The 27527-nt window shown below is 52.3% G+C and overlaps 1 protein-coding gene across 2 annotated transcripts in view; it reads left to right on the forward strand.

Annotated features, from left to right (window-relative positions):
* Positions 1-27527, forward strand: part of RPS6KA2 (ribosomal protein S6 kinase A2) — a 303981-nt gene that overhangs the window by 104590 nt on the left and 171864 nt on the right. Inside the window, exon 1 of one of the 2 annotated variants that reach the window (XM_057490287.1) lies at positions 2987-3005. The exons of the other annotated variant lie outside the window; for it this stretch is intronic. The gene's annotated coding sequence lies outside the window, so the exon portion shown is untranslated. Of the gene's footprint in view, positions 1-2986; positions 3006-27527 lie in introns of those variants that run through there. 2 annotated transcript variants of the gene reach the window in all.

The raw sequence follows: 27527 nt of genomic DNA on the forward strand, positions 1-27527 counted from the left end.
ATGCATAACATGCTAAACATGTCCCAAAACTTAACAGAGGAAGTATTACAAAACATTTCATCATATAAATTGCCCATAATGTTTTCCCTATTTCTTAAAGCAGCATCTAGTTCCACACTAGCGTTAGTTTCATAATCTAGTGAAGCGTTAGTTTCATAATCTAGTTAGTCCATAATCTAGTTCCATGCTCTGGTAAAGAGTCTACATGCTCTTGCAGGGGGTGTGCTTAGGGCTACATGTACAAATTTGAGAGTTATGTGAATTGTTTAATGTTTAATATTGCAAAACATCACTCTGCTGCCATGCACAATATTTGCAGAACCCACAGTGGTTCCTGAGCACATAAGCCATGAAGGGAAGCAGGAAAGCTGCACTTGCCCCATTGGGAAATGTTATTTCTGAGTCTGTGACCCCCACAGGGGGGCTCGATCGCTAATCTACCTTCCTCCTGCCTGAGTGCTTCTGCGTGTCAAGCCTGCTGCGGCCTGGAGCCTGTTCATCTCTGAGGCCAGTATTGTGCTCACCTTCTTGACTCTGAAGGTGCAGAGTGAGTTTGGAGCAGCTTTTCTTGGGTTCTGAGCAGAGTGGATCAGTGAGCCTGCAGGGTGGACCACGTTCTGTAATGACTCGTTGAGTGTGTGAAATGCTAAGTTCTCCAAGTATGGCCCAGGGCCCCACCCTCCTTCCTGGGTCTGGCGGTGGGGTTGTTCATGTGGTGAGTGAGATGTTCTCCCTGGCCTTGGGGCCCAGAGCGAGGGCACAGGCCAGGACACAGCTTTTTGCACTTGGGGTGCTGTGGAAGCCCTCTGCCCAGGCCCTGGCCATCCCAGGTGGTCAGCGAGGGCTGTGGGCTAGTCCTGTTTGCTCAGAGAGCTGGGGGCGAGAGCGGTTGGCCAGGTGAGAGCCCCTGGAGTCCAGGAATGGCTCCAAGCAGAGGGAACAGCTGGTGGTGGCCCGCTGGGGCTCTTTCCTAAGCATGACATGGGTCCTGAAGGATTTAAGATTCCCTGGGAGACTGAGTCACCAGGGACAAAAAGGAGCAAATCAGCTGCTCGTGTTTGGTGTGAGAAGCCTGGTGGAGCATGTGCTCTGTGACGGGCATGGCAGGCACAGCATGAGTACGTGTGGGATGTTGGGGCTGCCTGCTGAGCACGCCCAGGGTTCCCGCAGCGGGTGGCCAGTGCTGGTCTTTGGAGCTCAGGGACAGATGTCAGCTAGTGACACAGCCTGGATTTGGCCAGCTGTGATGGATAAAGCCACAGGAAGGCAAAGGGTTCCCACCATGTGGGTGGAAACAGCCCCTATTCCTGGGTCTAGGAATTGTGACTTGTGACAGTACCTGTGTCACCTGAAAGTCACCTCAGCTGGGTGCATCCTCAGAAAATGGGAGAGGAACCCCTGTGAGGCCAGGCTGGGCACCTGGCAGCCTCAAATAGGTTTTCATTTGATCAACAATTTAGCACAGGTTGAAAGCTCTCCACGCAGTAACCAGGGAATGAGTCAGCAGTCGCTGGGAGTCCTCTGGCAGACGGTGGTGTTTCTGAACCACACGGGAAACTCAGCGAACTCCCCAAGAGGAAATTCTCCTCTGACCCCGGTGGTCACCTCGACATGAAACAAAGCAGGTGGTTTCTGTGTAGGTCAAATTCTCAGCCAAGTAAGTTACTTCCCAAGTGTCTAGGTCTTGCCAGGGCGAATAAACCACCTGTGGGTGGCAAAGGGCATTTGCATGGGCCACGCCTTCATGGAGATTTATGGGCATAAAGATATTCCTTCTTGTTAAAAATGACACACACACTCTCACAAACAGCAACACCACACAATGCATGCTAGGTCATTAATTTTGTCAACAGAATGGTGAGGATCCTAATTGAGAGGAATTTCCTTGCAGGGGGAGAGAGAGAAGCCAATAGCCAGGAGGAGCTGTCGGGGGCGGCGGGGTGGGGAGGTGTTGGTCCCTTCCCTCCACAAAGCGGGAATCAGTCTTGGCCAAGAGGTGTGTCTGAGCCAGAGCGTGCTCACTGGAACCTCTGCAAGAATTGCTTTTATTGGCTTTCTCCCCCAAACTGCTAACACCAATTAAGCTGCTGTTTGGCAGTGTAACCTAGTGGGTACAGTTAAAGTTCAAACTGGTGGGACTGTGTTAATAAGGAATGGAGAACATGTTGAATTAACCACCACTTCTTTCAAGGAGCCTGGGGTAGGATATTAATGGTATAGTCTTTCTTTTAATACTACACCATTACAAAACTGCTGGGGACATTTTATGAACAATCTGAGTGTACGTACCTGTGGCTGCAGATCGGAGGAGCTTCTGATTCAAGGGACTGAGGAGAGCGGGTGGGACATGGGAACAGTGCATCATCTTGGCTCTGCAGTTCAGCTGCATGGCCCCTGGTGCACGGCCAATTCTCCTGGTTTTAAGTTTCCTTAGCAGAGGTCCAATCAAGGGCATAAGGAGATCAGAGCTTTCAAGTGACAAAACAGCCTCTAGAAGAAATGCATGGAAACAATGCCAAGAACAACAAACTCTCGGTGACCTGGCATGGAGGCTTCCAGGTGTGGGGGGGGCAGAGAGCATCTGGATTTGGCCCCAGTGTTGGGGCCGCACGGTAGTGGCTTGTGCTGATCTGGGCTCTGCTCAGGGCTGGCAGAGTTGCAACAGAACAGGTGGCCAACCTGGCTAACTTGCCACCCAGTGGGAACCGCAGTCCCTGTATTAAGTAGATGACCCCGCGGTGTTTGCTTAGGTCAGTTACTAAAAGTGGTTCTGATTTACCTCCACTGCCAGGAGTGGGCGTCTTCTGACTTTCACGTGATGCCCCAGGAGGCGTCAGCCCGAATGTTCACAGGCTTCACTTGGAGGTGTGCTCTCTGACATGCGGGGCAGTCGGTGCTCCATGCAGCAGAGGGGGACTGCGTGGTTCCCCGGCCGTCGTTCCTCACCCGGGAGCATGCTCTCCCGCTGCCGCCAGGCCTTCTCTGAGTTCTGTGGGGCGTGGTTAGTAAGTACCTGCATCTGTGTCTGGAAGCACTCCGTGGGTGTGGTGTCTTCTCCGGATGGCCCGCAGTCCTGCTTGGAAGCCACACGTCGGTGCAGCATGATTGCATCTTCAAGGTCATGCATGACATTTGTAACCTTCCCCCCCTCACTTATTAATATTTTACTTAATAGGAAACTTAGAGTAAGATTTTTAAAAATATTCCTTTCATTTTTAGTTTCAGGTACAAACATGTTCTCCTTTATTTCTACTTTTCTTTAAATTTTGGCTTGTGAACGTTTCCGGTTCTGAGTAGCATCTGTTCTCTGTCCAGTGGTGTTTGATCTCGTTCTTGAGTTTGCTAAGTTGGTTTGCTCCATGTCCACACACGTGCTGGCCCCTGGGGGGAGTGCTAAGCCTTCCCCAGGGTGTGCCGTGAGTAAGGGCTGGTTTTAGTTAGAGCTTGAGCACCAGTGGGGGTGAGCTGTGCTCACTTCCTTTAGCTTTTCTTCTTATACTTCTCATTTTCTTGTTTTTCCCCTTATCCTCTGTTACCCCATGTTTCTGCTCCTATTCCTCCCTATGCTGCCTCCTCCCTGAAGATGGTAGGTGCTGGGAGGGGGTCCTGGTTCTAGGCTTGCTCTCTGGGACTTTGTCACTAGAACCCTCACACCCATCTCTCTACTTCTTCCTCATAAATGTGCTCTGACTTAAGTACACACTTGCTAAACTACTTCTTTTCCCGGCACAGTGGTCCTGGATAAAGGCGATGAGTTTCAGTGGATCTGCAGCTATTCATTGGGCATGATGAATGGCTGCAGGGGGCCTGAGCCCTGTTCGGTTAGCTTCTTTTTTTTTTGAGAGGGCATCTCTCATATTTATTGATCATATGGTTGTTAACAACAATAAAATTCTGTATAGGGGACTCAATGCACAGTCATTAATCAACCCCAAGCCTAATTCTCAACAGTCTCCAATCTTCTGAAGCATAACAAACAAGTTTTTACGTAGTGAATAAGTTCTTACATGGTGGAGAGTGCATTAGCTTCTTTTATAGCCTCCCATGATTCTTGATTTTCTACACTGATCTTTGGATAAACAGGTATCTCATAAATGCCTGAAGCTACTCAGCCCTGTTATTTGTAATGTGACTTTGCTTCAAACCAAAGGGGCCTCCAATCCCTTTGGAGATAAACTGTTTAGATAGGCATCCTTAGGAAATGTCACACACCTTGTATATCATGCACATGGTGGTACCACTGATAGGGTGCAGACAAAATGTGGCATGAAGTGTGTGGAGTGGTTAAAGTATGGAGAGGCGCAGACCCACCGGGCCTGTGGGATGCAGACTTCCACCTGGGACATAGGGGGCCGGCTCTGTGCTCCCAGAGCCTGCAGGCGAGGGGGCAGGTGTGGGAGCAGGGACAGCAGGGGTGGGATGGGGAGGCGCACAGGAGCAGGGCTATTACCAGCCTGGCAGGTCTCATGCTGGATTAGGAGGAGGTTGGAACCAGGAAATCTTTTGGAGGTTGTTATGGTGAGTGGGCTGTAGGTTGAGGAAGGCCTGAGCCGGCCCCAGAGCGGTGAAGGACTGGGGTGCGATGCCCGGTGGGTCCTGACACTCCAGGAGACAGCGGCCTGGGGCTCGCTCTCCGTGACTTCGTGATTGTCACATGTCTCGGCTGTGTGTGTGTCTGAATGTCACGGAAGCATGCAGGTCTCCCAGGTGAACTGACTGCCTGAATCTCCTAGAACCTAAAGGTTCTTTTTACTTTCATTATTATTTTTTAAACCATCAGAAATGTATTACATAAAACTATATGTTGTCACAGGCACTGTGCACTGTGACCAGGGTAACCAATTATGCAATGTTTTGTTTTCCTTAATGTTCTTCATGAAACAATAATAGAGATGCACATGCCATATAGTCACCTTCATAGACACCATTGTCTCCATCCTCAGACTTCCCTGAAGAGGCATCTTACTTCATGTGGTAACTGTATTCATCCATGTGACTGCATAAGGCTGAAACAAGGCACTTCTAGGTCTGGCCACAGAGAGGAGAGGTGTTTGTGCCCATTTTATAGAGGCGGCGAGTGATACCTATGTGGATGGGGTGACCTGCCCAGTTACTGGGGAGGCTGGAGCCCCTGTGCAGGCTGCAGCCACAGCCACCTTCTACCTGTTTGCAGAAGGCACTGAGGCCAAGGAGCTGCTGGGCCACCCTGGAAAGGGGCTGAGCTGGGGATGTGGAGCGTGTCTCCAACACCTAGCAGGTGTGCTCTCTCTAGCATCCTGAAGCCTGTGTCAAACTTAGTGGCCATCAAGACATAATTTGGCAGCAAAGGCACATCAGTGTCTGGTTCCCCAGCAGGAAGCTGCTGGCCTTGTGAGTTGACGTGTCTGTTTCCGTGTCAGCCCCAGGGCTCAGATGCTGTGTGTCGGGACAGACTGGCTTTGTCTTCTGCCCGGTGGAAAGGCATGGTTAGTGGCTGTCATGGGTTCTTCTGTGTGTTTGGACGCACATTCCCCCAGCAGTAGGCTTGCGAGAGAGCCACCGGAGAAGGGCTGGCGATAGAATTGAGGGCAGAGGTGTGAGCATGTGTGGGAACTGTCACATCAGTGATGCAGAGCTAGAAGTGTCTCTTTACTGCCCCCCACCCACCTACACTGTGCCGTGGACCTCCCTACACCCCCTCTTCCCAGGGCCGTCAGGATCTCTCTGGGGGGGGACCTGTCAGGACACTGGGGCTGCACAGCAAGACCAGCTGTCAGCCCACCTGGAGGCTGGCCCCCTGGTCACAGCACCCTCCTGCAGCCAGGTGTTCTGCCTAGCAGGGGGACAGTTCTGTTCAGAGGTGCTAGGTGTTGCCCTTAGACTATGGGAAGTTTAAATACACAAGGCCCCAACAGCTAGCTGAGAGGGTGGCCTTCTCTGGGCGCCCCCCAGCCTCACCTGGGGTTGTTATGTGCACCAGGCAGAGGGGCCCATGGGTCTGCAGGTACAGCTAGAAGGACAGCACCCCGGACAAGGTGGGCTTGGCTGTGCTCGCCCACCTGACCCTTCTCTGTAGCTGCCTTTGTTCTTCCAAGTGACGTTCACTTTCCCACCGTGTACGTGTTCTTACTCCCCTCTTGTCAGATCGTGGGGACACCATGCATCCACAGCAGGCACACTCAGAGCTGCCCTCGGGGTGTCCCTGTAAACGTACCAGGAGCGCCTCCCCACTGGGGCCTCACCCTAGGCTCCTGGGCCTGTTTCTTGGGCTAATTCGGGCATGACTGCTGTTGAGGAAAGGGAGTCTCCGTCCCACAGATACGGGGACTATAGCTTCCTGCAGCACCTGAGGGCCACGGGGCTGTGGACAAGCGTTCTCTACAGGAGTGACATTTGCACAGCAGTGCCAGTTCAGGGCTGGGGCCCACCCCATGGTGTGGGAGGCCCTGGCGGGGGGCTGGCCAGGCTCATGTGGTGTCGGCTGTTTGCACTGTCAGTTGTCGCCACGGAAAGTGAAATGTGTTTTTACTCAGCAAGCACTTTGCTGCCTTCCCTATGATGTGCAAAGAGGAAAACTGGGGTGGACCCCCTTCCTCAGGAAGTGTGGGTCACTTGAAAGATGTGCTGAGGTAAGAGCCAGTTGGGGCCTGGACCCCTCGATGCTGTCCGTGGCCAGGGGCAGAGGGCCTCCCCTCCCCAAAAGGAGCTGAGCGCAGTCAGCACTGGGCGCTGTGCTGTGGGGCTTGCATGGGGCTGCGTGTCGTGTGGTCATGGGGACGCGCTCCTCTGGGTGGGTGCGGGCAACAGGCACTGCTGGAACTGCTCTTGTCAAAGGAACAGTAGGCCGGGCCTCTGCTCCTGGGTGACTGAGCTCTTCCAGGCAGGGGGAAGCTGTGCTGTGAGGAGGGAGGGAAGGTTCTGAAGCCTGGAGGGGTGGCTGAGGAGCCAGACTATCTTCTGTGCTGGAGGGCGAGTGTGCTGTCCAGGGTCCTGCGCACCTGGAGGCGTGGGTCCACGACGTCTTTGTCTTTTGGCCTCCACCCTGAAGGTGTTCCTCTGCATCATGATCCCCTAGCTGGTAACCCAAGGTTATACGCGGCTCCTCTTCCTGCTGCTGCCTTCTGTGGGGTCAGGTGTGTGTGTGTGCATGGGGGCTGGCTCCCAGGATCCCCTGATTCCTGAGCTGGCCTATTTTCCTGCCACCTTTTCCAGTTTCCTGTCCCACAGCAGTCATGACAAATATGCTCTCCTCCCAGTGAACCGACTCAGTGATGTCAGCAGAGCCAGTCTAGCTCTTTGGACCTCAGGTTTTATGGAGAGTGTAGTACCTGGGGGGAATCCAAGGCTCTTTGGAGATCCGAACTTCTGATTCCCTGTTTAAGGATGACTGTTGGCCACGTGCAGGGCTCTGTGCATCATAATTCACTTAATCACAATTCCCGGGAGAGGGCACAATCATCCCATTTGTCAGCTGAGAAAACCAAGGTGCGAGAAGGCCGAGGTGTTCTGTGTGAGCGCATTGCTGTGCACGCAGACCCCGCCCAAGCCTGCCCTCTAGGCACTGCCCAGGGCCTCGCCTAGGCCCTAGGCGATAGCAAGTGTGTGCGCCGCTTCTGCGTGCCCTCCACCTGCCCAGGCCTCCTTGTGCGCAGCACCATGTGCCCCTTGAAAGCCAGAGGGGCCGCCCACCTCACAGGCCTGCTCTGCCCAGTGCCTGTTGGTGGACCTGGTGGGACAGCTTAGTGTGGAGTAGATGCAAGGGTTTCCTCATCACCTTTAAGGTGGTTCCTGTGGGCATGATGCATCCCCAGACACTTTCTGCTGCTAGCCGTGGGGTTACCCTGGCAGGCGGCGGCCGAGCTGGGGCTGGTAGGCCGATCTCAGCTGCCCCCATCCTCTGGCTGCTGTGTCCCTGGGCTCACGGGTCTAAGGGCCCCTGGCACACAAGCTTTAGTGAGTCAGGCAGACGTGCCTGAAGATTTGAGGAGCAGGCAGAGGAGAAAGTTCACACCAGCCATCTCACAGGGAACCCAGAAATCCCAGCCAGCCGCTCCTCATCCAGGGCATCCCCTGCAGCGCAGCGCACACCCTCCCACCTTGCTCAAAGGCGATCCTGGACCTTATTTAACGTTCCCAAATTTAGTTTGTTTGAATATTCTGTGTTTGCTCTTCACAGAAAATTAGTTTAACAAGCCACATCTGATAAATAAAAATTACTCGATTCAAGTAATCTTATAAACCACCTTAATGCAAAAATAATCATGAAGTCAGATGGACACCAACAGCTTCACAGGATTTCTTTAATTCTTTTTCCTCCAAACTGCCTCATTCCCTTCAGCTTCCGTGGCAGGGAAGCCCACTGGCCTCTGTACCAGCCGCAAGACGGATGCCAAAGCTGGGAAGGTGCCCCTGCTGTTCTCCAGCCGTGAGCGTTTAGCCTCAGTTTACATGCAGTCACAGTGCCTTGTACAATCAGACGCTCGAGCACATAGCTCCCCCACGGTTCACCACCATTTCCCTTGTCTGAAAGCACGGTTGGAGTGCCTCGCTTGTGGCCCAGATGAGACGGCAGGGGAAGCACCTCCGTTGCTCCAGCTGCACGGGGGGCACACGGCCCTGGGGGGCCTGTGGCTGGGCTGCACTGCTGCAGTCAGGACGAGAGGCAGTGGGAGCAGGAGCTGGAGCCCCGGGGTAGCCGAGCCCGCAATCTGTGGGCAGAAGCGCAGGCGGTGCAGAGCTCAGGCCCACTTTCTCGGTGGGTCTTGGCTGGGGGCTCTGACCACACTCCACGAACCATGTCCCGGGCTCTCCGTGGACTCCGTCCTCCCCACCTGATACTCCTGCTTCCCTTCCTCCAAACCACCAGCGAAGGTAATGGCGCTGTTCTTGTGTGTGCGCTGGCCTCCCTGGCGCCAGCCTCAGCAACTGTCAGCCAGTGGATACTAAGGGGGCTCTTGGCTGGTGCGGAGGAGCCAGCCGTGGGGACTCATGCTGTGGGGTTGAAATGTGGATTTTGTGGAAACGACATAGAAGACACAGGTGTTGTGGAGATACAGAACAGAAGAGCAATCCGGCTGGGCTGTCAAGGCAGGCTTCGTGGAAGAAGTGGCAAGTCTCCTGGATAAAGAGGATGGGCTGAGTGGGGAGGGGAGGGGTGGGGCCTGAGGAGAGCCAGGACACAGCGAGCCGTGGGGACACCAAGTCGGCGAGCAGAGGTGACGCGTGCTGGGCTGCACTGGGGGGGTTGAGGGACCTGATGCCGTGCGTCCATCTCCGAGCTTGTTCCAGTCATCTCGCCAGGCTGCATCTGGATTCCAGTCAGCTCAAAGGCTGCTCAGGAGTCCATGGGGGGTGGGGACAGCAGCCTTCTCCAGGTGTTCCCATGGCAGGGGAGGAGCACGCTGCCTTGTGGGGCCTTCACACCCCCACTGCTGGGAACCAACACCAGCTCTGAGTTCCAGTGACAGGCGCCAGGATGGCTGGGACCGCCTCTTTAGGGCTTGTGTCTCACTCGATAAAATGTGCCATTTCCATAGGGTCTGGAAAGGCTCCGACTTCCTCAGTGGTTTGTTCCCATTAGTCCCTGTGCCTGGGTTGTAGCTGCGGAGCTGTGCAGGCTGCCCTCCCCACCCCGGCCCCTGTGTGCCCTGCCCCAGCACCAGCCGGCTGGGCTGTCATGTCGGTGTTTCCTGTGGATGTCAGGAGGCCCATGTGGCCCTGCAAAGAGCATCTGGTGCGTGGCCATCTCGACACCATTTGAACCTCCCTCCTGCCACATCCTTGGTTTCTCAGTCTCAAATTTGTAATAAGAAACAAAATGCCTACAGAAATGAGGATCCAAAGTGATAAAAGGGAAGCAGTTTTTACAAAGCCTGATACCTACCTAGTAGGACCTCAAGAAAGTCTGTGGGTTTGAGCTCCTGAACTTCCCTCGTCCTAGATGCAGTTGTCTTCCTAGCAACTCCTAAGGAGCCTCTGACTCCCATCAAATCTCCCGAAGGGGCTTAGAGGGGGAGGAGGTCAGAAGTGGGGGGTCTGCTTCAAGTAGGCGGGAGGGCAGTGATAGAAATGACCCCGGGATGGTCACAGCCAGAGCCCTGAGTGCCCCTGTTCCCCGGCCCACGACTCTATGGGGGTCCGCGACACCCTCCCTGAGAGCCTTCCGGCCCCAGTGCTGTGGCTGCCAAGGGACCTGCGCAGAGCGCCCTCCAGGAGAGCCGGGTGCCGCACCCCTCCCGCAGCCACCTGCTGCACAGGCATCCGTGCGGTGCTTTCTCCTGGGGACTTCCTGCTGTCACTGCTCCGTTACAAAGTCTCAGGCACCCAGGTCTGACCCTTCGGACTTTTATAGTATTGTCACCCCAAACTACAGAGGTAGAACATGTAGTCCACACTCAGTGATTAGGTCCAGACTTTCCCTTGGGAACTGCGCGGAGTCGTTTGGGGGAAAGGGGTCTGACGTGTTCACGCTGGAGGTAGGAGTTGTGAGTAACAAGGGCCGCAGGCTTGCGGATGCCCCCAGGGCGGCGGTGGGGCTCCTGGGCCCTCCGAGCAGAGCGTGGCTGTGTCTGCACAGGCCCCGTCTCTGCCTGGAGCCAGTTACCTGCTCTGTTATCAACCTGGTGACCTGAGCCTCTGTTCCCACGACAACTGATGACAAGTCTTTCTGACATGTGGGAGGGGAATACAGTCCAAGACAGGATGGCGAGTCAGGAGCCTTTGCTGCACCTTGCGGGGCTCAGGGCCTCTGTGGGAGGGGCACATGCAGCCCTGGGGCCAACCTGGGGGCCGGAGCCCTGCAGCCAGGCACCTGCAGAGCTCAGGCTGCGATGTGGCCCCTGGCGCCCACCCTCCACACTCTGCCCTCCTGTCCCCAGTCACTGTCCCTGCTCTGACTGCCCACACTGTCCACAGGCTGGGTTTTGAAAAGAGCAGGTGAGCAGGGCCCCTGGCACTTAGGATGTGAGCTGAGTGTGAATGGTGACTGAGAAAGGCAGAGATGGTACCCCATCTCCATGCACGGTGCCTCCACACTGAGGCTTTATCGGGCTGATGGGGCTGAAGGCAGAGCTAAGCAGTGCCTGGGGCTTTGCTTTTAATTGAGCATTTATGTTCCCAATTCATTTTGGAAGAAAAAAGGAGAAAGCTGGTACTTTTTATTACCTATGATTACTCCAGTGGAAGTTTGTTTTGAAATGTATTCCTTGGGTGAATTGCCTGTAGGTTGAACACAAAAATGGCTTTTAACCCTCTTAGGGTGAGTAAAATTTTACAATTAAACAGAATATTGTGTAGTAGGCTATTATTCTTATGTTTTTATTGGTTATCGTAGCCCACCATCCTAGGAGAGAGAGGCACAGCAGGGGCGAGAGACGGGAGGGAGGAATTCAATGTGGGGTCCCCTTGCAGGAGGGCTGACGGGGCATACTGCTGGTCAGTGGAGGGACACAGCATTGCCATCCTGGGAGGCCTGGTGGGGGGGTGTCAGGGCCCCAGTCCTGGGACCTGGAGGAGGGAGGGGCTGAGACTAGAACCCCAGGCATACCCACAACGCAGGTTGGAAGGCCCAGCCTTCCTGGGGTCTGGGCCAGCACTGGGTGGCAGGTTGAGAGGAACTGGGGGCAGTCTGCCCAGGTGGGAGGCCTGAGAGCAGAGCCCAGGGAGGGGCTCAGCCCAGTGTCAGGGTGGCGCCTGGTCCCAGAGCTACTGGGGGCCATGGCGTGGTTTGCAATCCTGCTATCGTGCCTGCCTTACATTGCTTGGCAGACGAGGCTCACGGTGTTAAAAGTGGCATAAGTCAAATGTGCAGCCACTGACCCTTTGCTTTGGAGTGTGGCGTCTGCTGCCCATGCTCAGGTGGTTCTCCCACAGTGCAGTGCCTTCAGCTGTGGGGCTGTTTACATGTCTTTATATTTTCCAGATGATATTTTTCAAGGTTGATATGGAAATAGACTCTTTTGTTCTAATTTTAACCCTTTTCTTTCTCTGAGTTTTTGCACTTAACTCTCTTGTTTGCTCTTAACTCTGGAACAAAGACTGATACTTGGAGCAGAAACGACGAGAAGGGGCAGAGAGACGAGGAGCTGATGGGAAGGAACCACGCTCCTAGGGCGACCGGGGCCTCGGGCAGGCCCTGAGGGGTTTGCCCTGGACACGTGGCAGGCGGGCTGATTCTACATGGGCCAAGGCTGGAGCCGAGTTGCTGGGCGCAGACCGTCTTGTTTTACATCCTCTTTCTGTCTGTGCTCGTAGGCGTTGTCTTATGTTTTCTAGATTTGCACTGACTTATTTAAATGGCAAATATTAGTGAGAATATTTATTACTTTCTGTTGTGACTTAGCAACATCCCTTGTCTTTGTTTTATTCTCCAGACTCACTCTGTTAATTCTTTGTGCTGGTGGTCGGTCAGCCGGGTTGTATAATGGGCACTAAATTCTATAGAATTAGTGTTTGTGGTAAATCTACTAATTCCAAATAATGCCCACGACCTAAGTGCACCTGAATATGTACACATCCTGGAGTCACCTCGCTGCTGACCATCAGAAATCCACCGGCAGTGACCAACTGTGCATGCTTGAGTGTCGGACATTGCTGGGGGCAGCGAGCTGGAGGTCGGCAGGCGACCCAGGAACTGAAACGTGGACAGGTACAGACTCCTTCGGGCCGCTTGCTAGCTGTAGTTCAAAGTGGTCTCCTTTGAAGCTTTTTTCACACCTTGTTGCCCCCAGTCCCCTGGGCTTGAATCACCAATCATAGTAGTTCCTACCTGTGGGATTCCTGTAGTAATTCCTGCCTGTGGGTGACGTATCAGAGCTCACGGTAAACTGTAAAGTCTGCATAAGTGTCCTCACCGATGGGGAAAGACATTAAAACATCATCCCTCTCTTGTAGATCTTAAGTTTTACTTAAGGGAACTGAAGTTTCTTATGTGAAATAAAGGAGAGAAAAAGGCAGAAAATCGGGCCTTTATTTATGTTGCATTTATATAAAATGAAGCAGTTGGAGGAGAGAACACTTTGAGCTGAATCATTGTGGAGTACACCTTCCTGTGGTCGGCAGACTTGCCGTGCGCCTTGAAGAAACCGGCTTTCGAAGGCCTTGATTCCACACTAGGAGGCTGGAGACACGTTAGGAGGGACAAGGAGATGTTCTGCACGGTGGGGCAGCCATGCAAGGAGCAGGGAGCACTGCTAGGAAGTGGGGGAGTGGGGCATGAGGTGAAGAGGGTACCGGACTTGACCCCTAGGCGAGGTCTGGGCTGGGCAGGAACTGTGCTGAGATATCACAGAGACTTGCCTTGTGTCAGCTGGTGCTGCGCTGTCTGGGTGAATATAACTCAAGTGTGGATTGACATAAATTAGTTTTATATCTGCCCAGGGTTACAGCTACATCAGAAAAAAGCTTTAAAAATGACTTATTTCATGCTGCTGTGGGAGTGATTTTAGTATCAAAAGCATTTTAAAAGTCTTAATCTCTACCAGTAATCTACAAGCACACACTCATTCGCTTGAGAGGTTAAATCTCAAAAAGATTCTTTAAAAAAAATGCACTTCGTTATAAAAGCTGTGAGCACATACGGGAAGGAGTATGGTGAGCCCCCATGCCTGTCACAGATGCGTGCTTTCAGAGGGCATCAAGTGAAGGCCTTTTGTCTCCTCTGTCCCCCACATCCAGATTACCTTGAGGCAGACCCTGATCATATAATTTAACCCAAAGATGCACGTACCCCTTTTAAAGAGCAAAACTGGGGCAGCACCTACACTTACAGTCAGTAAACCAATATGAGCAGGTTCATTAATTCTGCGTTCTCAGCAGTGAGATCTCGTACCTCCTTCCATTTGTGCCTTGATGCCCCCCAGTGCTCAGTACCAGGAGGCTCTGCCCCTCGCCCACATCCGTGTCCTTTTGTCTGGTCTGCCTGGAGGACAGCCAGCTGGCCATCTTGTCCCAGCTCCCCCAGGGTTGTTGACATATCCAGAAGTCCTTTCTCTGGGCCAGGCTATCCATTCTCAAAATATATGAACGGGTTTATGGAAACTCACCTATGTTTGGTAAAATTGAGTACATTTGAAATGGATTCCCCCCTCCTCCAAGTTCACTGAACTTTGTAGCTTCCTTATGTGCTGGGTTATGAAGAAGGCTTCCTGGAGTCTGGTGTGGACAGTGATTAATCAGTTGAAACTCAAGATGACGAGAGAAGTAGCTCAGTGGCAATGATCAGCCTCTTTAGTGTGCTTGGTGATGTGCATACACACAAAGGTATAAATTGAAAGGAGTTTCCATCAGGTGAAATATTAATGTGGATTTTCAGGGTGGTCACAGCATCAAAGTACGAAGCACAGGCCATGACAGAGTTCACAGGACAGTCTTGGCAGGTGGGGGTCTAGGAGGTCTCCTGCAGGTGAGCTCGGCTCAGGGACATCCCGGAGAGCTGAGAGGGAGGGGAAGCCAGGGAGGTGGGAGTAGAAACAATCTGGGATCTGGTCCTACAGAGTCAGATGAAATTTTACTGTGCATCACCCTGAGTGGTAGAGTGAGGGATCAGAAAATCTAATGGGGGGCAGGGAGCTAAGTGAGGACAGAGAATTGCACGTAAGGGGATTCGTCTTTCAGATCTTAGAGGAGGACCAGGAAAAGGCCGTTTGGAACCTCAGGACAGAGTGTGTGAACCAGGCTGCGTCAGAGCTGGGCCCCCTGGAGTCCCAGTCATGAGCCAGTCAGCCCCGTATCGTGGCGAAGCCGCTTTGCGCTCAGGTCTCTGTTACTATCACGACAGCTTCCTTACCTGTACAGGGAAGCACAAACTCTGAGTCAGAAGCAGCATGTGGCTCAGGGAGTAATGAGACCTTTCAGAGCCTGGAGAGGTCTGAGGAAGTAGGCCTGGCAGCCGTGAACCTGCGCAGAGGATGGAGGGATGATGGGGGAAGAGGGGCCCCACAGATTTAAGGTAGGAGTGCTAGTAGAACAGTGAGGGATGCTGAGAAATCCTTCCAGGAAGTAGAACTGAAAAGCAGACACCGAAAATGCAACCAAACCCCCGGGGGGCTGGGGTTGGGGGCCTGCAGATCCCGGGAGAAGGGGCGCCTGGGACTTGCTGGGTGTCGCACACCTTCCTGATCTGTTAAGTGAGTGACTTGGCATGCGGGCTCTGCCGCAAATGTCTTTAAAGGTAGCTTATGGACACAGGAGAGGAGAGCCACGGGGTGAAGCCGGGGTGGGAGCAGGGCTGGGCAAGCTCAGGGGTAAGGAGGGGCGGGAGGGGCTGGGGGCACGGTCAGAGGGCCCGCCCCTGGCTCCCTGCCCTGCCTTTCCCCTGTGTCCATTCGCAGACCTGGGTGATCTCAGCGAGCTGGGAGGGAGGGGCCTGTGCAGAGCCCAGGCTGGGGGCTGGGAGGAGACGCACGGGAACCTCTGGACCTGGTTTATTGGCTGTGGTTCACTTTTCATGTATTTGTATCAGTGTCAGAAATATTCTGTAGAAACACAAATTCAAAAATTTTTCTTTGTGATCATGATGCTTATTTCTGGTTCACTTCCTCTCTCTTTCAAGTAGGAGTTCTGTTATTTCCATAAATAACTCCTGAGCACATTCCTAAGTTTCCTATTCAGGGCTTCCTAGTTTCCAGATCGTCTCCTCCTGGTCTCCCTCCAAAGACCTCAGCCATTGTTCCAGGAGGCTGGTGGGCTTCCCATCCTGCCGCCCCTCAGGCTGCACCAGCAGACACCTGGCCAGCGGCCTCCCTCCCTGGTGCAGCCGTGCCCCTTCCCCTGGGCCAGAGGGACCTGTCTGTGCTCGTGCTCACCCTGTCCCCAGCCTGGCCATGTCTCTGCTGAGAGCCCGCCCGCCATGGTCAAAGCACTGTTGTCTCTAATCAAAGCCAGCAACTCTCAATTTAGACTTTCCTGTTTCCCGTACATAACCTCCTGAATGCACTATAGTACTCTTTAAAAACTAACCTATTTATTGGCACAGATGACCGCAGGGAGTTGTGTTGGTGAGGAGCACCAGGGCTTCCTGCGTTCCTCTGGGCTGGGGCCTGTGAGAGCCCTGGCATGACCCTGTGTGTCAGCACGAAGAACTGGCCGTTGGCCAGAGCTCGCCTGGCGTGAGCCTGTCCTCAGGGCCCACTGCCCTGAGCTGTGTGGCCACCAGCAGAGAGTCACCAGGCTCTTTAGTTCTGTGTCCTTGATGGGGACACATTAGGTCTATGTGACAAATCAAGGCTACTTTTAGCCACAGGTGGTCAGGAGACTGCTGCCTCGGAGAGCCTTGGGTGCACCTGGTTGTGAGCAGGCAGTGCTGGCCCGTGTGCCCCCAGCCAGAGCTTTGGGGCCGGGGTGTGGAGCTGAGCCCCAAGGCTGGGCTCAGGGCAGGCGGTTCCCTCTCCACGAGAAGGCTGCCTTGGAGAGGCCGGCACTCCGACCCTCTGCGGGAGCTGCATACTCCTGGACTCGGTTCTGAGAGCACTTCGTACATGGCAAAGTGCCGGGTTTCCCATGAAGTGGGCACTGTGCCCACCCCCACATATCTCTCAGAGGAGTGAACACATCTTTACGTTATTCTGACCTGAGATCAAGAGTAAGGTTTGGGGATATCCCGTTGATTAGTTTTCTGTAAATGAACGGATGGTTACTACGGCTCTTCTGCACGCCCAGAACCAAGATAATTTCTGCCTGTGAATAGCTTAGTGCTCAGAGGGGGAATTCAGGAAATAATAGGATTTAGTACCTTACTAGTACCTGTGCATTAACTGATTAACTATGCTTATCATCAGCTGTTAAAGCTCTGGATGCATTAGCAAGCTTTTATCTTCCCTGATTTTTGGGGTCTTGGGGCAAATGTGTGGGGGTCAGGATTGGCAGGGCTGTGCAGCAGGTGCCCAGGAGTTGTTTGTTTCCACACCCTGTCTTTAGTCCAGATGTCCCTCCTGCACAGGGAGCTTCCTCATAACCAACCTGTTTCTCTTTAACCTCCACTGGTAACATTTTAAGTTTCTTTTCTGTATTGTTTTTCCCAAGGAGACTTTAGAATAAGCCCACAACCTCTAGTTCATCAGTTGGCGGGCCTTTGGGAGGACCAGTGGGGCTGTGCACACCGGCCCTAACTTGTAAACCAGAGCTGGATGGGATAGGGCAACTGCAGCGACCAGGGGTCTTAGACCCCCTGGCACCTCCTGTCCACTGAGAGCTGGTCCTTCAGATCCTGGCCCATCTTCCCTGTGGTGGGAACCTGGTGACCTTGTGACACCTGACTTGATCACCAAGGCTCAGGGGTGGGTGACTGGAGAAGCCACTGACCTCTGGGCTTCCTTCAGCCTGGCATCTCCCCCTAACTGCCTCCCCCTTCACTCTGCCAGTCCCAGAGCACAGGGAAAAAGGCTGCTGACCGATGGGCCCCTGTCCCCGTGGCCTGCTGGCTCGCACCTGAGGCGGCGCCATGCCTTCCCTACCACACACGGTGACTTGGCCGGGCCAGTGCGATCGAACTCAGCTGTCATGTAGTGACCCCCAAAGGGTGCTGTGTGGGGAACAGGAGCTCAAGGGGGGGCCCCCTGGCCAGTCAAAGTGTCTCCTCAGGGAAGCTGAGCAGGATAACTAAAGTTCTCTCTCTCTCCTCCTCTGGTTTTCTTGTTCCCCAAGAAACTTCTTCATAATCAGTGTGGATTCCCAGGGAGCCGGTTCTGGGCTGTGTAAGGTGCCTCTGCAAACCCAGTGGCTTACAACAGTGCTACAGCTCCCATGTCACTGGCCTGGGACTGCCCCTCTTGGCCAGATGGTCTGTGGTGTGGAGGGGTGGCCGGCTCTCCCCACCAGGATGCATGTTGCCTTTGCCTCGTGTGCTCCTGTGAGCAGGGTCACCTGGGCATGTGGGGGAGGAGCCTATCATGCCTGTGCCTAACAGCCAGTGTCCTGGGCCAGGGCAGGTCACGGGCTGGCCTCTGTGGCCAGGGGCAGAGCCTGCATGTTACCTGGCAGAGGCCGTGGTGGGATGGGAGCCATAGTGCGCTTCACACCCCCTCCCCATCGGTCTGACAGTGGGAAGCCTGCCTGGGTCACGGATGCGACTGGAAATGTATGTTCTCTAAACTAAGGCATAGACACCTTGATCGACAGGCTGTGGGCCTGGTGAGTGAGCCCCTCGGAGTGCATGTGCATCTGCAGGGACTGAAAAGGCTGGGGTTACGAGCGCCACAGAAGAAAGGTGATTGTAGCCCATGTGACAGTCATTTAACCACTTCTGAGTGTGCCGCTCAGTGGCATTACGTATGTTTGTGTTGTGCCACCATCCCCACCACCCAGCCCTGTGGTGACATGCCGGCCTTGCAGAGCATGTGCACCAATTTCATACAGAACTGATGAGAGTTGGCTTTTCCTTCCATCATTTCCGGGTCAATCAGCCAGAAGAAAATTACCTCTCAAGAACGTTCTATTTCGGGATCCTCCATCGCTCGCTGCTTGTTCCAGATCACAGGGCCCCAGGGGGAGGAACTGGGTGATGAACCCTCTTGATGTTTTACACTTTGAATTGGTTGTAAATGTTTAATAGGGTTCATCACGGTGGAAGGCGGACTCTCAGGACTGTGTGTTTATCATCGGTATTCCTTGCCCAGGCAAGCTGGGCAGCGTGAGCTAAACCGGGTGTGCGCTCTGCCCTGACCAGTCCCATCTCTGCCAAGGCCACTTCCCTCTTACTCAGCTAGCTTCCTTCTTGGGGATGGGGGGAACAGAACAACCAAATTCCTACCCTGAACGAGGTTCAGAAATGTTCTGTGGCCAGGGGTCTTCATTTTCCCGTGGATTTGGTCGGGGTCTGCCTGGAGCGTGCTGCGTGACCTGAGGCTTCACGCCTCTGGTCTTTGTTTTAAGTGAGGGTGAGGCCAGCTCTGGAAATGTTTCCTACAGTAATCTGCACTTGCACTTGATGTCCACACCTGCGTCCTCTCGTGCATGCTCTGAATGATGCTCTGCAGCAACTGGGAAGCCATACGGCTTCTTTTCAGGGGAGAGGGAGGGCCTGAGGTCCTGCATTCTTTGCTGAAAGATCTGTCCAAACAGAGCTGCAGTCGAGCCCTCTGGGTTTCATGGCAGTGCCTGTAGACACACATCACGTGGGAAAGCCCAGTGGCAGCTGTAAAGAGATTGATAAGCATACTTCGAGTCATTTAATCCTTTATATTCTTAAACACCAGTTTAGGGACACTGAATAGTACATAAGTGGAGTACTCTTCAAATTAACCCTGACAACAGATCCCTGGCACCCTCCTTCCCTGGGTGAGCATCTTTGGGGCCATTTCTGGGTACAGATGCCCTATGATTTCATCCTGCCTGGAAAGCAGAACCCATCTGAACTAGCGAACATCTACGAGACTGCAGGCTGTTTATTTTCTGCCGATTCCTCTGAGCAGAGCTTAAATAGGTGTATTTAAAGTATGATCGCTTTTCCTTCCTTGAGAGCCCCATAAATGACTATGTTCAGCATTTTGGTGACTTCGACCTCCACCCCCCACCCCCGTTCTGGCGACCTAGAACTCATCTTTCTGTAAACAAAAAAATCTGTACAAATACAGTTCAAGTACAGCTGACCATACCACATTTGGTAATAAATGCTGCTGTAGAGCCATTCCTTTATTCCTCACATTTACTGGTCCTGTGCCGTGGTCCGGGGAGCCACGTACTGTGGTCAACTCAGAACTCAGTAGAACACGACTGGCTTGTATAGGCTGCACAGGGGGGCTGTCACATGGGCGATTGCTGAGGCTCTGTGTTCCATGCTGTGGTAAAAAGCGTACAAAGTACTGTGTGCCAACGGGACAAGCTGCCTGACCTCTGGGAGGGCCTGCCTGGGGCAGGGGTGGTGGTCTGAGGGTGGGCATGTGGAGAGAAGACCAGCGGGCAGTGTGACAGTGTGAACAAAGGCCCCGAGGAAAAGTGGCCCTTAGGGAGGCCGACTGGTTGTTCCTTAAGCCTGGAAGGCAGGTGTTGGGGGAGATGGTGGTAAAAACAGAAGCTGGAATGTTAGATAAATTAATATCCACAAAGTGCTGTGTGTGGGGGACATACATAACTAAGACAATGTTGTGGGAATAGGACAGGTGGGGTGAGGGACATGCTCAGGTTCACAGGCATATTCGAAGGAAGGAGGCCATATAACAAGACCACCATAATACTTAGTGACTCAGTGTGACAGGATGGGGAAAAGACCTTGAGGAATTTAAGGATTATTTAAGAGAAATGTAGAGATTGAGTAGTATATTGCATAGAAATACTTGGCCTTCTAGCTAAGATTTATTAAACAAAGGATTAAAATAGAGCCATTCTTTACTGGGTATGAAATCCCAGAGCTACATTTGTAGAAACATTACATGTGTGAGGTAGGGTGACCCCTTCCTCCCGCATACAACTGGGAAGGTTCAGAAAAGTCCAGGGCTCACCAAGATCCCACAGCTCTGCGCCTGGAGCAGGACGGGCCCGGGCAACTGGTTATAATTTATATTTGCTACAATACAAGAGCTAGCTGAGAAGCTAGACTTGATGGAATTATTTTTTGCATATAGTCGGGTGTTGAGAAGGGAGAGCTCGTGCTCCAGGCATCAGCAGGCCCCTGGACAGGGCACTTGGAAACATTAGCAGCTAATTGCCAGTATGCACACTTTAGCCAGAAGGACCGGGTGATTGCCTGGAGTGAAATACTGATTTGCAAACTTCGGCCCAGCTTGCTGGGATTAGTGCCTGCCAACCAGTAATTACTGAGCGATTTTGTAACATTCACTTGCTCTTTACCACTTTTTTCTTTGACCAAATGCTGGTGTTGGACCTGGCTCCCCCCACAGACCCCAGAGCCCTAAAGGTCTGTATGAAGGTGATTCCTTAGAGCTGCCGTCACTCAGTCTGGGGCATGGCCGTGCGGGGGTGGCCCTCTTGCCTTGACCTGCCCACACAGCCTGGTATGTGTGGTCCAGAGAAGGTACAAATGCCAGGATGAGTCACAAACCACTTTGCACATCCTGAGCACTGGGGCACCCAGACGCTTGGGAAAGCAAGGGCCGCTGCTGTTCTGGGTCATCCTAGACCCAACCGGAAGCTCAGAGCCCTTGGGCGCAGTCTGCACACGGCTTCCTGTGCCTTTCCCACTGCGAATCAGGTGGTGAGCACAGAAGGGAAGAGGGTGGAGGAAACTGCATTGCCACTGGTCCTTGGCATGGTCAGTCTGGTCCATAATGCTCTGGACTGGTCAGGATAGTCCAAGGGGAGAGAAGCTGGAAATAACTGAAGAGAATGAATGGGGCGCCCATGGCAAGTGTGAGATTGTGGTCTGTACACCTGCTGGCAAGTGGTGCTTCCCAGGGGGCACGCTGTGTCCTAACACAGCCCACAGGAAGGGTTCTTAGAGTTCTCCAGTTCTGGGAAAACATGGTGATTTTGAAGAAAGGAGAGAATTCAGCCTTTCCAGAGCACAGAGCACGAAGAGGAGTGAGTCTGGGAGGGCCTCGTAAATAGCAGACCAGGTAAGGGCTCAAGTGCGGAGGTTCTGGAGGTCTGAGTGGAGAAGAGATGTAGAGGGACAGGACCACGTGGCTGTGCTCAGAGAGCAGTAGGAACCCGAGAAACAGTGGACCCAGAGGCAAGCAGTTGGGGGATGGTGCGGTTCCCTGAAGTCGGGCAGGGGGAAGGGTGTGGGTGAGGTGGAGCTGGTGTGCCTGGGGGTGGGAGGGGTGCCCTTTGCGAGGCAGGGGAAGCCGGGGAGGGCCCAGGGCTGGCATGGGGGGAGATCCGTCTACAGGGCATCCTTCTCATCAGTAAGGAAGTGCCCAGAGCTGATGACCTGTCATAAGTAAGGTTCAGAAATCTTCCTACAGACCCACTTTACCCTAAATACAAAGATAAAATCACAAGGGTCCTGGCCTGTGGTGAGTTAGCTGAAGCCACAGGCTGTTCAGAGGCTGAAGGCAGATGTGCAGCTCAGACACCCGGTGCTGCCCCGGAGGGGTGTAAAGATGCCTCGCCACTGAGGAGGTTTGATCTCCCCGATACTCCTGTCGGGCAGGAAGTATGTGCTCCTAAAAATAGTCCACTCTTCAGGGAGGGAAGAACAATGAAGTGACCCACCTAAGAAGTCACGGAAGGAGAGTCGTGGATGGAACCCAGGGCTGTCTGCCCCCTCCTCCGTTCCTGTGAGTCCCAGAGATGCGGCAGGCACTTCAGTGAGGGCCGAGGCTGGGGGAACCCGCCCCAGCGTCCCTGACTGTGGGGACTCCAGAAGAACAGTCCGGGTCTAACAGAGCGACTGTGACCACATCCTCCGGTCAGTGATGCTTTCCCTGATGACCCTCCTGATCCTGCTCGTCTTCAGAGGCCACTGGGGGAGAGAAGCTGGAAATAACTTCAGTCCTTTACAGAGATTCTGGCTTTAAAATCAGGGTTTGAATTCAGACTTTGTGCTGTGGACTCCAAGTCTGCATCCGGACCGTGGAGCCGCAGCTGTGAGGACTGGTGGGCGCGGGAGAGCCTGGTGGGTTGGGGGGCAGAGAGCTCCTTTCTCCCGCTGCCGTGTCTCCTCTCTTCCTAGTTCAGCTTCCTACCGTAACAGGTCTGGTAAATGCCACCTGTTACAAACTCTTTTCTAGTTCTGTGGGTTCTAATATCTAATGTATAAAGTTGTAATTTTTATTGAAAAATGGTCAAAATCTTAGTTTTATGTGGCTCAGCCTAGTAATTTATCATTCAAGATTCTTTACAGCTCTGCAATTCCTGCTCTTGGGTAAACACAATGAAGGGACATGAAACAAAGGGTGTGTGTGTGTGTGAAGGTGCGTGTGCCTCAGACCCTGCAGGGCGGACAGGTTTCATCTGGGCAGAGCCCCCAGCTGCCCTGTAAGCTCACCTTCGGGGCGTACATGCTCTGATGAGTGGCTCAAGGAGCACTCTTCTTGAGTACCCCGACCTTGGACGCCTGTCCCATGTGGTGTGTTCACTTCCTCCATGTGGGGAGCGCAGGGCCTCATAGGAAGAGGGTGGATGCCCGCTTGGGCTCCAGGGCCCCCTCAGGGTGAAGGCCAGTGGGGACGACACAGACACCACGGTGACGTTGATTTGGTCTGGAAGCGGATCAGAACAAGGGAAATTAATTGCACGTGAACCCGGGTGGCCTGTGCTGCTCACAACATGCAGACAGACAACACATCAGTAATGGTTCTAGCACAATTCCTCTATAAATGTGAAGTTTACAAAGCACTTTCAACCATTATGGAACTTTCCAGAAAACCCACAAGACGGGTAGTACAGTCCTGATCATTGGTAGTGAAACAAACACCACAGAGCTACATAGTTTGTGTGACATCCCCTGGCCAGGAGATAGAGCTTCAGCCCATCTCACCTGGGGTCTGGGGGTGGCTCTGCCCTCCGTCCTCCCTGCCTGCCTCTTGGGCACTCAGGCCAGATGCCAGCCTCTCCCTGCCTGTCACCTGTCAGCAGGGCCTCCCCCAAAGCCTCGAGCCCCTGCTCCTCCAGGCATGCTGTTCAAGGAGTTCCAGCTCTTTGAGGGATGGTGGGAACTTTCCCTGCCACCCCACAAGGCAATGTGGAAGATGAACTCCTTTTGGAGAAGGGGCCAGACCACACAAAGAGGGGAATACCATTTTTATGCCCCATCTTTCGATGCAGCCCTGAGAACACCTCAGCCGTGGGGAGAGGCCACCCCAGCGGTGACACTGCTGTGCTTTCTGCCTCTTCAGAGTGCAGACGGGGTGGGGGTGGGCCACAGGGAGCTCTGGCTGGGTTTCCCTTCTCCTGCCTAGAGTTGTCTTTCCAAACTGCAATCACTCCCCGTTGAGCAGAGCTGATCTGAGTGAAGGTTCCGTCGTTGTGTGCTGAGAGTTGGGGTAGGGTGACTGTCCATTGGTTTCGTTTCTTCACAGTCTTGTAGTCTGGGTCATAGGGGAAGGGGGAGATATGCTCAGTTTTCTGTACTTGATTCATCCAGGCTGTCCTCACAAGGTGCCACAGACCTACAGCTGAAACAACATTGTCTCTCGGCTCTGGAGGCTCGAAGGCCAAGTTCAAAGTGTCAGCAGGGTCGGGTCCTCCTGTGGCCTTTGTAGACGGCCGCCTTCTCCCTCTGTCCTTGCCTTGTCCTCCCCCATGCGCACCAATCCCTGGTGTTTGTGTGTTCAAATTCCCTCTGAGGACATCAATCAGACTGCATCAGGACCCACTCTAACCACTTCGTTTTAAGTAGATCGCTACTTAAAAGCCCCATCTCCAAATAGTCAGATTCTGTGGGGGTTAGGACTTCAACATATGAATTTGGAAGGTGGGTATAATTAAGCCTATATAGTTAGTTTGGTTTAATGGATTATAATGAAACACTGGCTGTAAAAGTTAAATCAGAGTCCAGATGGATGTTACACAATCAACCTTACACGCCCCCAGCACAGTGTCTGAGCACATCCGCACGCCCTGAATCCTGTCACTGTGTTCAGCTTGTTTCCACGTTCATGCTGGGTGCCCTGGGCCAGGAGGCGCAGATGGCCCTGCTCTGCCGTGGGCTGGTTCTTCCAGAGGAGATGTTTGTTCACTTGATGCACTTAAAGTAAGAAATCACTCTTCTCTTTCGTATTTCATTTATCACTTTTCCATAATCCTGCATCCCTGGGCTGCTTCTAACTAGTCGGTGTTGATACATAAGTGACCCTTCATCAAGACCCTGAGGGACTCCGAATGTGAGAACATAGTCCTGTGACATGGGTCAGGCTTGCAGGCAGAGCTGCCTCATGTCCCCATGGTGGGTATGCACTGCCTGGAATTTCTGTATTTCTCCCTACCACCCCAGTGTGGCACGTGCCCCTTGGCTATTAAACAGAGCTGAGTCACCTTACCGAAAAGGCTGTCACCTCACCATTACAGGAATATCCTGGAAAGAGGAGGACCAGTGAATTATGTGAGGCAGGGACTTCTGTGCCTAATGACAATCCTAAGAGAAAAAAGTAATTTGATGAAACACTATTTCTGATTTTAAGATAGGAAATACTTAGGTTTTCTTCATCTTAGGAATATTTATTTCTATCTTCAGTCATTTACTGCCCCCCTTTAAGTCTGCAGCAAAGCCAGGATTCCCATAAGAATCATTAAGGATTCATGTTTGAGGTGCCCAACAGGAGTGACACAGGCTGGAGTAGCTCGTTACCACTTAGTATGTTACGAGGAACCACACTAACGGGGGAGACGTAATGGCTCAATAAATTATTTTGCGAAATTGGGTGACACGTCTGTTGTACTACAAAACAAATCCAGATGGAGCAGAGTTAAAAATAAATCCTAAGAAATGAAAGAAAGTACAGCTTAATGTTTAATCGGGGGGGTGAGGGGTGGGTGGGTAAAGGCTTTCTAAGCATACATGCAAAGAAAATGTCACAAGAGTAAATCATTTGATTTGACTTACTGAAATACTGAAAACTGTAGGTCAAAATTTATAAATAAAGTAATGAGGAAAATAAACTTTGATAAGGACCAATTAATATAAAGGACTCCTTAGTATATAAAGAGCTCACAGAAAATAAGCAAAATCCTAACTGCAGTAGAATAAAATACACAAAGGACCAGATGTACTTTACAAAGTTGAAAAATAACACAACAACCAATAATTTCTAAATATTACTAATTAAGTAAATACAAATTGAAACTAAATGATTTTTGGCCATGCAAATGGGCACTTTTTTAAGGGCAGTAAATAGTAGGTGTTCTGTGAGCGATGTGCTTTAACTATGTTGAAGGAAGTTGTATGATTTAAGCTTTTGGAGAACAACTTGACATACATATAATCTTGAAATGCTTGTGACTTTTAACTCTATCTCAATTTGTATATTCCGAGGAAATAACACATTAGTAATTTATGATCAAGAATGCCCTTTGTGTGTTATTTTATGCTTAAAAAAAAAATCTAACAGGAATGGTCAAAAAGTGTATTACCCCACATGACAAGGGTACTATGCACTATCAGAAAGCCTATTAGGTAAAGTGAGGTGAAGAAATCAGGCTTAAATGGTATGTGTACTGTACAGTCCCTGTGTGGTAGATGTTCTATTATACACATGTCACCCAAATTTTTCTTTGCAATACTTTTTGTGATTAAGCCATTAGCTGTGTAAATAGTTGTCTGTGTTCTAGATAGAATGTGTGCACCTGAACTGGAAACTGCCTTTATCTTGTTTGGCCCTGTGCCCCCAGTGAGAATATTCCTGGCTTGCTATGTTAGGCAGGCACTCAAGTATTTGTTCAGTACTCTATCTCTGTCTCAAACACACACACCACATGCACACACACACAAGAAGCAGGCACACTGATGCACTGGAAGAGAATATACCAAAATAATAGCACTGATTATATAGGTAAGATTCTTTGTAAAAATGGCATTATGTTTCCCCTTAATTTATGAAACAATTACCTATTTATTACATATAAGATCTGTAAAGAAATGCAACAGTTGGAGGTTCCCCAGTTCTTGTACTGGGAATTATTAATGCCTTGCCCTTAGTGGGTGCTTTTCCCATTAATGAAGTTACTTTCTGAATATTCTTCCTTTGATTCCCCCAGTAAGATAAGAGCAAACGTTCCCATCTTCCTCCTCGGGGGCTGGGGTCCATGAGGCGCTGTCCTGTTCATGCTGTTGGCACTGGAGCCCGAGGGCCCGGGTGTGGATGCTCAGCCTGGGGCAGCTCCAGCCACTGTCCTTGGGACCTGTGGCATGGAGCCACCCTCCTTATGCCCGCATGTCTGGAATTAATCCCTGGGGTTAATAATCTGCTGCACTTGCCCAGAACTGCCCTTCAGTAAAATGCATATTAGTCCAGCCCCTGTGTAGGAAAGAATAAAATTAGGAAGCATGCTTTCCAGGGTAGTGAAGAAAAAGAAGCCCACTACCTCTGAGTAAGTTCAGGTGTGCCCCGCAGCCAGTCCACAGCACAGCGTGTGTGCCCGTTCAGTGGACAGTTTGCCCCTCTGTGCCATCCCAGGAGTCCTTCCAGAACTGTGCCAAGGGACCAGCAGTGAACAGCTGGGGGTGGGGGTGGATTTTTAGTGCAATTAGTTTTGTCAGCCTGTGTTTAAATCAAAGACTTAATGAGTGATCCTATGTAATTTTAGTTTTTTTTAATTAATAGGGCTGAAATGGGGAAATGGCACTCTTTGTACTAATATATTGAGCATATTTGACTTGTTTTTCTCCCTGCCTCATTAGTGCTTCATTGGGACATCTGTCCAGTTTGTATGTCAGCTGATGATTCTGTGGCCCCATGTGAGTGCTGCGAAGGGCCTCGGATAAGTGGAGTGGGTTTATGGACACGTGCAACGGGGGCAGGGATGGGGACCGGGTGCGTCGCGTGAAGGTTGTGTGCTTCGTATGTAGTTCCCGAAGGGCCGTCCCGTGCTTGTCGGGGTTGGGGAGGGTTCCATGCCTTGGCTCCGTGGCGTTTAGTCATTCAGTCCGGAGTTGGGGCCCCCGTGCTGGCCCGTGAGCTGTGCTCCCTGCGCATTGGACTCCTCGCCCCAGGCGC

This window comes from Manis pentadactyla, chromosome 12, assembly GCF_030020395.1.
Source record: "Manis pentadactyla isolate mManPen7 chromosome 12, mManPen7.hap1, whole genome shotgun sequence".
Classification (NCBI taxonomy): domain Eukaryota; kingdom Metazoa; phylum Chordata; class Mammalia; order Pholidota; family Manidae; genus Manis; species Manis pentadactyla.